Source organism: Gavialis gangeticus, unplaced genomic scaffold (assembly GCF_001723915.1).
Source record: "Gavialis gangeticus isolate Ggan-Ray unplaced genomic scaffold, GavGan_comp1, whole genome shotgun sequence".
NCBI classification, from domain to species: Eukaryota; Metazoa; Chordata; order Crocodylia; family Gavialidae; genus Gavialis; species Gavialis gangeticus.
The window spans coordinates 70272799-70284774 of NW_017728993.1; the positions used below are offsets into that span (position 1 = coordinate 70272799).

Here is an 11976-nt window from a genome sequence, read left to right on the forward strand (position 1 = left end):
TTGACTGCTCCCTGCCTCATTTCCGCAGGTTCTAATGGCAGCCCCAGAATTCTGTGGACAGACCACATGAATAGAACTGCACAAACATCTTTAACATTGGAAGGAAGCACTTTTGCTAACTGGGAACAATGTACAGCTCCTTTACTCTATGCTGCCCTCTGCCTTCCCTTCCTGCAAATGTTCTCTTTTAGCTTTTCTTGCTTAGAAACCTGCCCAGAAGTTCTAAGATGTCTCTGTCTTGGGAGCATATTTTGGAAATTATTTTCTTTTCTTAAAAATGTTGCTCAGGTTTATTTGGTGTTATTCAGGGTGTACTTCCCTCTCTTTGTCAGGAACTGCCTTGGGCCCTTTTTGTATTAGGGTTTTTCAGAATGACCTTGGTTTGGGGAGGTGGGGGGAAGGGCTCAACCCTGTGTTGTATGTAGGAAACTGCTTGCCCAGCCTGCCAACTCTTCTAGGCATTACATGCATTTGTTGCAGTATCTGCTGTGTGGGGTCAAACTGATGTGGTCTGCAGCCGGATTTTCCTAGTGTGGGCAGGAATTCTTTGTCACTCGGATCCATTGAGCCGGATGTCCTAATGGTTATGGACTTAACCCCAGCCTTTTGTGTAGTGCCTTATATACAGATTACCTAGAAACACCTGCTGCATAGAGAGTCTTTCAAGTATCTAATAAAACTCTGGTTCAAATACAGTTGAAGTTGTGCTGCACTGAAGTGGCCATTTTAGGAGGACTGCTGCTGTGTGGAAGTGCCAAACAGTTCGTAGGACACAGCTGCTAGGAACTGTGTCATACCATTCCTAGATGCTCAGTTGCCCTGTGCAGTCATTAATCCTGTAATTCTGTTGTTTCTTAAATGCATATCCCCAATGCTGTTGCAAGCACCCCAAGGAAGTAAGACACTGCAAGAGCCTACCTGCTATAAGAGCTATTGCTGGCTACCACTGTATTATTCCAGGCAACAACCAGTGCTGGACTTTTGGAGAATTACAGATAAATATGTGGCAATTCTTGTGAATGCTAATTTTTCTGGATTTTTTTTTTTGTTTTTGCAGAGCCCAGAGCTCTGGAGGCTGCTCTATTCTCTTCTGAAACAAATACATGAGGGAGGATGCACTAAGTCTGACACCATAGGTAATGCATTTCTTGTCTACCCAGGTATTGTGTCTGTTTCTGGACATGACCTGAGCTGGATTTACTCAGAATGGGACACAGGTCCCATTCTGGATAATTTTGTTTATCTCATTGACCCCAATTCTTACTTACATCAGAGCTGTGCAGATGGAATTGCTTCTCAGAGCCTGCTGATTTATACTGGGCTTGTTTTATCCTTGTTAATGAGGTTTTAGTCAGGCAAATTGGATATTCTCTCATCTGCTGGAGGCTCTTGCTTCTCATGGGCATTTTATCAGGGCCTTAGTCACAGTAGCTGTGTTTAAACTCTGCATTGGCTGGAGAAGTCCCCAGAGTACATAGAGGTAATTACAGAAAATAGGTTTACGTCCCCTCTAATCTCTCATTATTTTCCCATTCTAAAAATGACACTTGACCCTATGGTAAATTGACATCAAGTCCTGCTTAAGAACGGTGGTTTATAACAGATGTGCTGTGCACCAAAGCTATAAAGCTAACATTTTGAAGCCAAGTTTTGGAATGAGGAGGAAAACATCCACTGTGTGCGTAGTTTTTGGAGAGGCTGTAAACTACAGCAGTAGACAGCAACCATGTTGCAGAGACAGCCTGCACATAGGTTGGGTCTGCAAACAGCTACTGCCTTGTCAAATACAATTTTTACCTGCTATTTAAATGCATGCTGTTCCTCCAGGTTCATGCCTTCCCCAGACGATACCCCTGTCTCAGCCCCTCCAGAGTGCCTCCTCACTAGAGCCACATTGATGTGAATGTGAGATCCTCTTAGAGTCCTAGAATGCTCCTCTCTCTTTAAATTGGTACACTTCTTGGGCCTAAACAAGCCTACAGCTTGGGGAAGGAGCAGAAAAACGCCAAGAAGTTAAATGATTTGGAAGTCTGTGGCTGAGCTGGAAAAAAGAACAGTTCCCCTGTAGCAATCCTTTCTAGCATTCCATAGGATCAAATCTAACTTTTAAGAACCTTCTGCTGTTAGGTTTGGGAGCTGGTTATGGTGGCTGGATACTGGATCTAAGTAGCAGATCTCAGTGATCCTGTAGTTTCCATCCTTCATTTTCTCTTGATTTGTGTACTGAAAAAGTGGTAATTTCCTAAAATTTGGAAAAAGGGCAGGACTGCTATTTTGGGCAAGACTTTATTTTTGCAGTCATTTTGAGGAAATGACCCTCAGATTTGTATCAGAGACCAGACCCTGAATTGGAGTTAGCATCTCAGTTCTTGAGCCTCTTCCTATATATGTAATTACAGAGTGATTAGTGGGTATTATAATTTCTGTAATAAAAGCTTCTGTGTCATGTTTTTAATGGCTGAATTGTGCTCCCACATAGTGGCATGACTTACATTTTGGGAAAACATTTAAAGATTAACTATTCTGTGCGTGACTGTGTTTAAAATGAACCGTTGCATCTTCGGATGGAACAAAACTAGTATTCCTGGAAGGTGTTCCTCCTCTTTCTTGTTTTGGAAGAGAACTGTTTTCTTGCCTTTTTTTCTCATAAATATCTTCTAAGCTTCTAGGGGAAAAGCTCATGTGCACTAGTTGCTTAAATTTCAGAACAATGGTTCGTTCATCAGGAAAATTGAAGTGTGAGGCAAAGTAAGCCTTGTATTGGAACTCTGGGAATAAAGTTTAACAGTTGAGTGTCATGACCAGTGCCTTTCTGCTGCTCTTTCCATCAGTGCTTAATCTGCATGAATTATTTTAAGAAGAAAAATAAAGCAAATCAAACTCATCAGATATGTCTTTCGACACGTCAGTTATTTTTTCTGGTATAGCAGTTCAGTTGTAATACTTCCAGAAAGAGCTCTGTAGCTGCTTTATTTCTTTCTCATCTGACACATGAAACAGGAATAGTTCTTCTGCAGTGCTAGTTTCTCATAATAATTATGGTTTGTGGCACATCTACAGGTGTTTCTTGCCTGAATGCATGAACTAATGTTTCTGTTTTCATCCCTAGTCTTGGCTCATGTTTTTTCGTTCTGTAGCCTGCATGGGCCCAGAGTAATGCATAGCTCTCTACTGAATACTGAGCTGTAATTCATTGGAAGGGTTCTGCAGGCTTCGTAAAGTAAACGAGCGCAGCTTGAACATGATATGAGCAGAGCTGAGCCCTGAGGTTAAATCACAGCTTGGCCTTTAGTTGCTGAACTTGTTCTTGCCAATGAAATGCACGTGCAGAGGAGGATTTATTAGAAAGAGCCACAAAACTGTTCTGTGCAAATTGCTTTATCTTAATGAAGTACCTTAGTAAAGTGTTGGCAAAGAGCAGGTATTGCAGCAAGTGGCATTAGCAGCTGACATAAGCAGAATTTTTCTCTTTCCTTGAGGTATTTTGAGTATTGTGCTGTTTTTGGTTGACTGCTTGAGTACTTATACTCCCATTCTCATGGGGCCTGGCTATTATCTCAGTTGTCAAAATGGGGAAAACAAAGGCTGTTTGCTCTTCCATGTTTGACCTTAAGCCCATACTTGCTATCTGTTTGCTATAAGTCCCTTAGCTCAACCCCTGGCAACAGTTCAGCTTGACCCTGGAAGCTTTGCTGAATTTGTGGGTATGAAGTTGACTCTGTCCCCATTTACTTCATGGCTCTACTTGTTCTTCACTCCCTTTGAAGGCCCTGAGCATAGGAAGTCTATCAGTAGCACTGACCCACAATTCCCTGTATCTGACTTTTGGCCCTTCTGCAGCCTCTTTCTTTTGTTCAGAAGCAGAGATGATCAATCCTCAGTTGGATTCCTAAAATAGCTCTCTTGGGGAACCTGGGGCTTCATGTGCATGTTACATGTAAGGCATGACTAGGCAGTTGATCACACCTTTAGTGATCAGCTGGCCACACAGTGGTGAGATAAAAAGAAGAATAAGCTACAAAGTTATTAGTGAGTTACAAAGTTAAACTCAGCTACAAATTTAAAGTGATTGGAGCTCCCAGCTGGGGGTCTCCTGTGCATTCCCCAGCCTGGGAACCCCCAGCTAACAGGGCTCCCAGATACAGGGGGCTGGGAGACTGTCGTTGCTGTGATCTCCCAGTCATGTGGGACCCCACATACCCCTGCAGCTGGGAGACCATAACTACTGTGATCTCCCAGCTGTGGGGGTGCATGAGGGTCTCTTTGGCTGGGAGATTGGAGCAGCTATAGTCTCCCAGCTATGGGGGTGCATGGAGTCCCAGCTGTGAGAGCTTCCTTGAAGGTGCAGGGGGAACCTGGGATTGGGCTCACCCTGCACCAGCAATGAGATATGATGGGATCTAATGTGTGATCCCAGAATCATGTTTCCTGCTATGCACGTGGCATAGTTGGAGGCACGATTTTGTAGATCATGCATTAGATCTCATTTCGCCTTTACCTGCACTATGTAAAGGGGTCCTGGAATACATGTTAGTGCCATGCACAAGGAGAACCACAATGTGGATAGCTTTGTGCTGTCTACAAGGTATGCTATTGACAGGAAAGGGAAGCCTCAAAGTTGAGCCTGTCAGTGTAGACTCAGCGAAAGTGACTTGCTGAACATCACATAGAATCTGGGGAAGAACAGGACACTGAACCCATGCCTCCCAAGTCCCAGGCCAGTGTTAGTACCCTGAGGCCATCCTTTTTATCTAATATATCACACCAAAATCCTAATGTTCCATATATGCAGTTTCTCTGGTATTGTTCAGCATGTTACAGAGGGAGATCTGAGGCATAGAGAGACCAAGTGACTTTTCTGATCTTATACAAAAAGCAATTCAACTCCCACTGCAACCTTAACTGGCCCTTCCTGTGGATGCATGGCAGCAGTTGTGCATAACATGATCCCACCTGAGTGGACAACATCACTTATAGTTTTACAAATACCCAGGAATATATGGAGTTTGTTGTGGAAGTTGGGTATGCATTAGACACTGAGTACTATGGGAACCTGGACAGTTTAGAGATGTGGCAGGGCACACTGCAGCTAATCTATTCCAAACCAGTTTTTATAACCATTTTGTAATTTTATAAGGGCTTAGTTGCAAGCCATCTTACATAATTGTGTCAGAAAGTAAAGAGAGGTAAAATTCCCCTTCTTTCATTCTGGGGTTCTCTGCATTGAGGGAACAGTCTTTGAGAAGCTTTTACTGTTCTCCTCTGTGTAGGCAGTGAGTCAATAGACGGGCTGGGATAAGGCAGGTATTTGCTTTTGGCTGGCATGCTGGGGTCAGCAGTCAGGGCTAGGAAAAGGTTCATCAGATTGCAAGAGTCACCATCTGGTCTCTTGTCTGCCTCAGGCTTGGGGCTTTTGGAAAAGCACAATCTGGCTTTAGGTCAGCAGTTAAACAAGCTAGCAGCTCTGTTTTCAGTGAATAGCTGCTCACCAGCAGTAGCAGGGCTTGCAGAACATTGCCTCTAGGCAATAGAAGCAAGAAACTTTCATAGTCAATGGGAAGGAGAAACCTAAACTACAGCAAAGGACAGATGCTGTCTCTGATCACCGCTGAAACATAGGCATGAATTTGTAATGTTGAATGGTGGTGATGAAGGTTTTACAGTGCATGGGTGTGCACCACATGTACATGGTCATTTTAGTATCAGAGAGAAGAGATTCTTGGTCTTTTGTTTTAATTTGCACTTTTGAGCACAGCAATATCAGGAAAACAATCTTTTTCATAGGAGGGAATTTAGACAAGAGCAGAAAAGGGAGAGATTGAGGAAACATCAATGCTGGCTTATGTTTGGTTCAGTAATGGCTAGGGGCATAGTATGAACCTACAGGTGCATTGAAGGGTTTTAAAAACCAAACTGGGGAGAAGAATTTCAAACGCCTTTTCTCGCCATCTGTACAAGGGTGTAGAACTAAGTTATTACTGAGCAAGTTATGAGAGTGTAATGTTGGAATAACGAGCTCTGAGGCCATAGACTCCCCTTTACTGGAAGTTTTAAAGAGCTCTTTAGACAGACATTTTGTTGGGGATGGTCTTAGCATACTCATTACTGCCTCAGTGCAGTAAGATCACTTGAGATCCCTGCAGGCGTACATTTCAGTGATTCTTTGTTTCTTGCAAGCAAGTGGGCAAATGTATTGGGAAGTACATTGTGATATGAATTTTTATTTTCTTTTTTCCAGACACCCAGATCAGATTTGTGAAGTCAGTGCTGCGGTACCATGGCTATGGCAGGCCAGAATTCTATCAGCTTCCTTCTGATGGCTCTGTGGGTAGCCGGGAGCTGTTGCTGGCATTTTCCTGGCTTCTGCACAGGATTAATCTTTTGGAGCAGTTACTGAGTGTGAACCGAGTGAGAATCGGAGATGAAACCTCATTGTGCACAGTGAGCATGTGTTTTGTTTGTTGTCCATTTCTCCACCTTGTAGTTAACTTGCTCTGACAGTAGGTGTTCAAATTGCAAACAAATGTATTTTACAGGCATCTGGATTTTCTCTTCCTAGACTGTGTGGCTGCACGTTCGCTTAGAGTCTAGGCCAGATGTCAGCAACCTGTGGCCCATGGGTTAGATCCAATCTGCAGAGCTATTTCATATGGCCTGTGGCAACGTTTTAGTAGTGGGTGGCTTCTCCTGGGTGTTGGAGAAGTGACAGTGTTGCAGCCACGGGGAGTGGTGAAGGTGGCTGTGTCTCTGGTCCTGACTGACAGCATTGTGGTCTGGCTTGTGTTTGGAGCTGAGCTCCGTTGAAGTGGCCCTGTACTGCAAAATGTTGCTGACTCTATGGTCTAGGCAAATGGTTGGGCTGCATGAATTGTATCTTTTCCTGTGTGGCAAAATGTAGAGATAAGGCAAATAGTATTTTGAAACATCTGAACATCAAATAACAGCTACTGCTGTTCAGTGAGTAGCTAATGAGCTTGTAGCCTCCCCAAGAGGTCAATGAAATTTACTGTTGTGTTTCAACCGATAAAAAGATGTCAACATGTAGGAAGCCAGCTTTCTAATGAGTCAACACTAGTTGGGTATCTGCTGTAGCTGAGGAACCAGGGAATCCACAACTGCATAGGCCAATAACTTTTGATAACTCAATTTAAAAATCCCTGCTTCAGTTACAAGATCTAGTGCATGATACTCCATAAGTGTGATTCTGCTTTGAACAGGATTGGACTGGATGACCTCTTGAGGTCCCCTCCAGCCCTATGATTTTATGCTAAGCCCTTTGGCTGAAGGGTAGAGAGGCTAAGCTTAGGTAGGAATGAAGGTAAAAGGTATTTTTCTCCACAGTGCAGTCATCCCTGTTGTACATAAATCCTCCTTGTTCTTTGCACCAAGGGCGACACAGACTGAATTTAAGAAGACCAGCCCTGGCCTAGTACCTCTCTGTATGATTACCCAAGAGTCCTACAGTCCCAGTTGCTGGGTCCCATGCGCTTTCAAGTCAAGTTAGTCTGGCTAAGATCTAGTCATTCTTTCTTCCTGGACTGTAGGATGCACTTCTGGGCTCAGATCTGTTGACCAAGCCCTTTCTGCCTAGTTACCATATATGCTAAAATTAGTATTTGAGACCTCTGAGACCACTAGTTTGTTGTTAAACATTCTTCTGCTGAATTCTGTTTAGTCGAGGGTCTCTCTGGGTTTACAGTTGAAACCCTTGGGAGCAGTGTGGCAGGAAAGCCAGGAACCCAGGCTTAACAGAGGAATTTCTCAACCACACTGACTTGATTCATAACAAATACTTGATAGTCACGCCACTTTGCAGAAAACACAAGTGTTGGGAATTCAGCCTCACTCATCCTTTCTGTTTATCTGTGGGTCATCAGGGCCCCTGCCACCATCGCTTTCCTACACATCCTACTTACATGCAGTGATGGTCAGTCTTGTGCACAGAACATAATCCTGCTCTTAAATAGGCTTTTCCATTTCTTAGCTGTGCACTCAGACTGAGAAGCTGCAGACTCATCAGCAACTCTTAAACCTCGCCTCCCAGTAGGCCCCTTGGTGGAAAACCTGTTGGTGCATTAGAGTAGACCAGTAGATTAGTGTGGGTCAGAATTGTTCGCTTCAGATGATGATGTTGATGTTTCTATTCTTAGTCCTTCAAGGAGTGTCAGACACATTTCCTGGTGCCATGGATATACTAGAGTTTTTGCTCAAGACCACAGCCTTTATACAGTCTCACCCCAGGCCTAACTTTTCTGCAGGTGACAGTCCCATGGCGCTTTCAGCACTGAGACTGGGCCTCTGAGTTAACAGCTCTGTGACCCAGCAGTGAATTCCAGTTAGTTCAGCTCCAAATGGAGACTTAACCTTTCAGGGAAAGTATTATAACTAGAAGCAATTGCAGGAACATGACAGCATTTCCAAAATGGTCTACTATTTATGGTTGACTGGAACATAGCAAGCAAAGTCCTTAGCTTAGTATGGCCAGGACAGGTATAAAACAGAGTCCATATCAGGAAGAAGAACTGAATGAATTGCTTGGTTCCCTTGAAAATCATCCTTGCTTTCTCTGTGTCTGTTACTGGGCCACAATAGTTATTCTGCACTTCCAAAAGTGATACCTCCATTCTTTATAATGGTTAGAATGTAGGAGAAAAACCTGAACGGTCTTTTATGTTGTGTTGCTGAATTGGCAGTAGAGAAAGCCCAGTGCTATTTCCAGAGTTACTTCATGATATTAAGATCTGGTCGAAGGACTGTGATGAGAAGAAATGGTGCAAAATCACAAATTATTAAACAACAAAGCCATAGTAACGAATTTGGACAGTGTGCATTCCGCACCCACGTTTCATTTCACATATTTAGAGAAGAAATACAACTTTTCAGCAAATAGAAACCATGCTTTTAAAGAGAGGTTTTCTTTCTTCAGAGAGATTATAAATGATATCTTAAGAGAACAAACTAGAACAGTTAAATAAGACCTTTGGCTGCTCCATAGAAGAGATAGTACAGGGCTCCCAGAAAATGTCTGATGGTGCCATGTGTGGTGGGCCAGTAGGGGGTGCTCCTGCACTGAGCCACTCACCTCACTGCGCCCAACCACCTTCCAGGTTCCAGGTGCCTCCCTGGGGGCATCTTGCGTCTGACTGACCCCCTTCCTGGAGCACACCCACTAGCCTGGAGCTACAGCTGCCACCACCCAGGGACTGGCCTGATCCTGGCACTGTGCTCCCTGAGAAACACAGGCCTAGTAGCCCTTGAGGGTAGTCGACTCACTTCAAGAACTTGGGGTGCTTCCCTCAGTCTCAAGCACAAATAGTGGTCTCCCTTAGTCAGCTGAACCAACTGGACCCCAAGGCATAAGCTAGACCCACTCCCAGTAAGTCTCCCACACTAGGTACAAAGGAGAACTTTATTGGTTACAAGGAGTAGGGCTAGAATAGGGTACAGAGTAGAGCAATATCAGAGAAAACCCTTAGCGCAAACAGACTGGCTGGGTAGCCTTTGGTCATGCATCTGAGTTACTGCAAGCTATATATCTAGTTAGATCTCAGGTAGCTTACTTCAAGCATCATCTAGAGGCAGGTGGAGATTCCATCTGGAGCAAGGCAGCTCACTGATCATGAGTTTCCAGAGAGAGCAAGTTTCAGATGGTCCAGCTCTTCTCTCCCAGTTTTCACCATGGCTACTCCCTCTCCTCCTGGGCAGTCCTTTATAGAGCCCTTATGACCTCATTTACTTGGTCCAATAGAGGGCAGCACCTGTTGGCTGGCTGCCAGCCAACCAATTTGAAATGCATCACTGGTTGCTGGGCAGACTGGCAGAGTCTGTAGCCCCCTCCCAATCAGGTTGGCATTGCTTAACAGTAGGGAGCATAAGCCCCTCATCCAGGTATGTGATGCCAGACATAAGCAGAAGAAGCAGGTTTCCCGCCTCCCTCAGGAATGTATCCAACTCAGGTTACAGCTCAGGGTTATCTAAAGAGCCCATATTAACCAAACTGTCACAGAGCAGAGTTTCTGGGGAGAGACAGAGGTGACATTCTGCCACACTATGTAATGGTAGGATGGGTGCCTCAAGAACCCACCTTTGGAGAATCTTCTCATTGCACCTTACACATCTTTTGGGGCCTTCACATAGTGGTCAAGTATTTTGCTAGTTGTTCATTCCTAAGCACTGATGTAATACAGTAATGGGTGAAGTGAAGCAGCCCACGTGAATCCAGGCAATGGGATGGCACAACATGAAGCATTTCCATTGAATGCTTAGGTTCTGTTGTGCTGTTTAAAATATTAGATGAAGGAATTGTGGTAATCTGGTGGTACTGCCAAAGCTCATACAAACACACATCAAGCAGTTCATTGTTATACTTGCTGTGACTCATCTGTATTCTTTGTGCTTCCTTTGTGAACAACATGAAATACATTTTTTCTCCCCAGTCACTCTGCAGAACAGTGCTTGGAAAGCTTTACAAATCCTGAAAGATTTTGTACTGTGCTTCCCAAACCACTTATAGACTTTTGCTGTGCATTAAAGCTTATTAATGGTAATGTTTCTTGTTCAGTGCTCATATTGGAAGCTTTTAATATTTTATAAAAAGCAAGATAATTTCCAGACAAAAAAAATCACATTAAGATGGAGTTACAGCTGAGAGTACATAAGGGGTGAAAATTACAATAAGGTAACTATACCAGAAACAGGTATTGCAAAGCCAGGAAGTGGAGTTTTAAGGTTTAAACTTAAAAGGTTTGAAAATGCAGGGTTACAGCATCCAAATAACTACCTTTACTCTGTACAAATATAGTGCTGGTGGGGAGGCACTGTACATGCCTTTTAAAATCTGTTTCCTTGTAAGCCACTCATTAAAATACATTAATTGCTACAGAAACGTGAGATATTAGTAATCTTCTTGCATAATTATTGCATGTCCTCTCCACACGTTTATTAGGTTAGGTCGCTGATTCTCACCCAGAGTGCTGTGGGGGGCATGCTCAATATTAGCACTGTTAGGTGTGCAAATACCTGCATATGATTACAAAATAAACCCAGAAATTTCTTGTAGGAATCCATAGTGGCAAAAATATTCTGACCTCGTTTGGTCTTTTGGAGTTCTTTCCAACAGTGAAGGAACTGCTCTTATTGTTTTTCTGTAGTCAAAAATAAGTGAAACCTGAGGAGCTGGCATTTTCCCAGGGGTGTTTTGAATCTAATGAAGTTGAGAACCATTGGGTTCAGCAGTGTTCAAGGAAGTCTCTAAAATCATGAGGAAATCCAAGTAAAACAGGAAAGGAAAGAAGATGGTACAATCTTAGTTACATGTGGTTAGTTTATTTGGTGATCAGAGAATTGCTTGATATTGGGAGTGGGCCTAGACCACCTCAGTCTCTGTCAATGCTGTGTTATTAGCAGGTCTGAAACTGACTATGCCTTGCCAATTTCAAGATTGCTGGTAGAGTAGGGGTCGATAAAATCAAGCCCAGGGACTAGATCCAGCCTGCCAAGTGATTCTGTCTGGCTCACGGTAGGCAGCCTGGGCTGTGACATGTGTGGCTGGGCTCCTCCCAGGCTCAGATTTGCTGCCTGGTGTGGAGTGCAGCCTGCCTTATCCCCATGCATGGCTTTTGGGCATGTCGGAAGCTGTAGTTCATGGGATGGGGTAGTGCAGTGGCCGGACTTGGCTTCCCAGCAGTCCCCATGGTGGTGGCTCACTTTGCCGTCACGCTTCTGCCACTACCAGTGCCGCTGCCAGACCCAACCATGCTACTTGGGTACCTGGCCTGTCCATGCGAGTGGGTGGGGTCTCCATGGAGACCAGCTCAAGATCCTTGCAGATAAGGCATGTGGTGAGCCAGTAGGGGGCGAGCCGCCCACCTCCCTGCGCCCGCCCACCTTCCAGGCTCCGAATGCCTCCCTAGGGGTGCCTCAAGTCTGGCTGACCCCCCCCTTCCTGGAGCACACTCGCTAGCCTAGGGGTAACGT

The 11976-nt window shown here is 44.3% G+C and overlaps 1 protein-coding gene across 1 annotated transcript in view; it reads left to right on the forward strand.

The window, feature by feature from the left end:
- The first annotated feature begins 1061 nt into the window (after positions 1-1061).
- The window catches only part of CUNH14orf80 (chromosome unknown C14orf80 homolog), a 172689-nt gene continuing 161774 nt past the window's right edge, over positions 1062-11976 (forward strand). The window contains exons 1-2 of the mRNA XM_019501994.1: positions 1062-1136; positions 6239-6441. The gene's annotated coding sequence lies outside the window, so the exon portion shown is untranslated. The remainder of the gene's footprint in view (positions 1137-6238; positions 6442-11976) is intronic.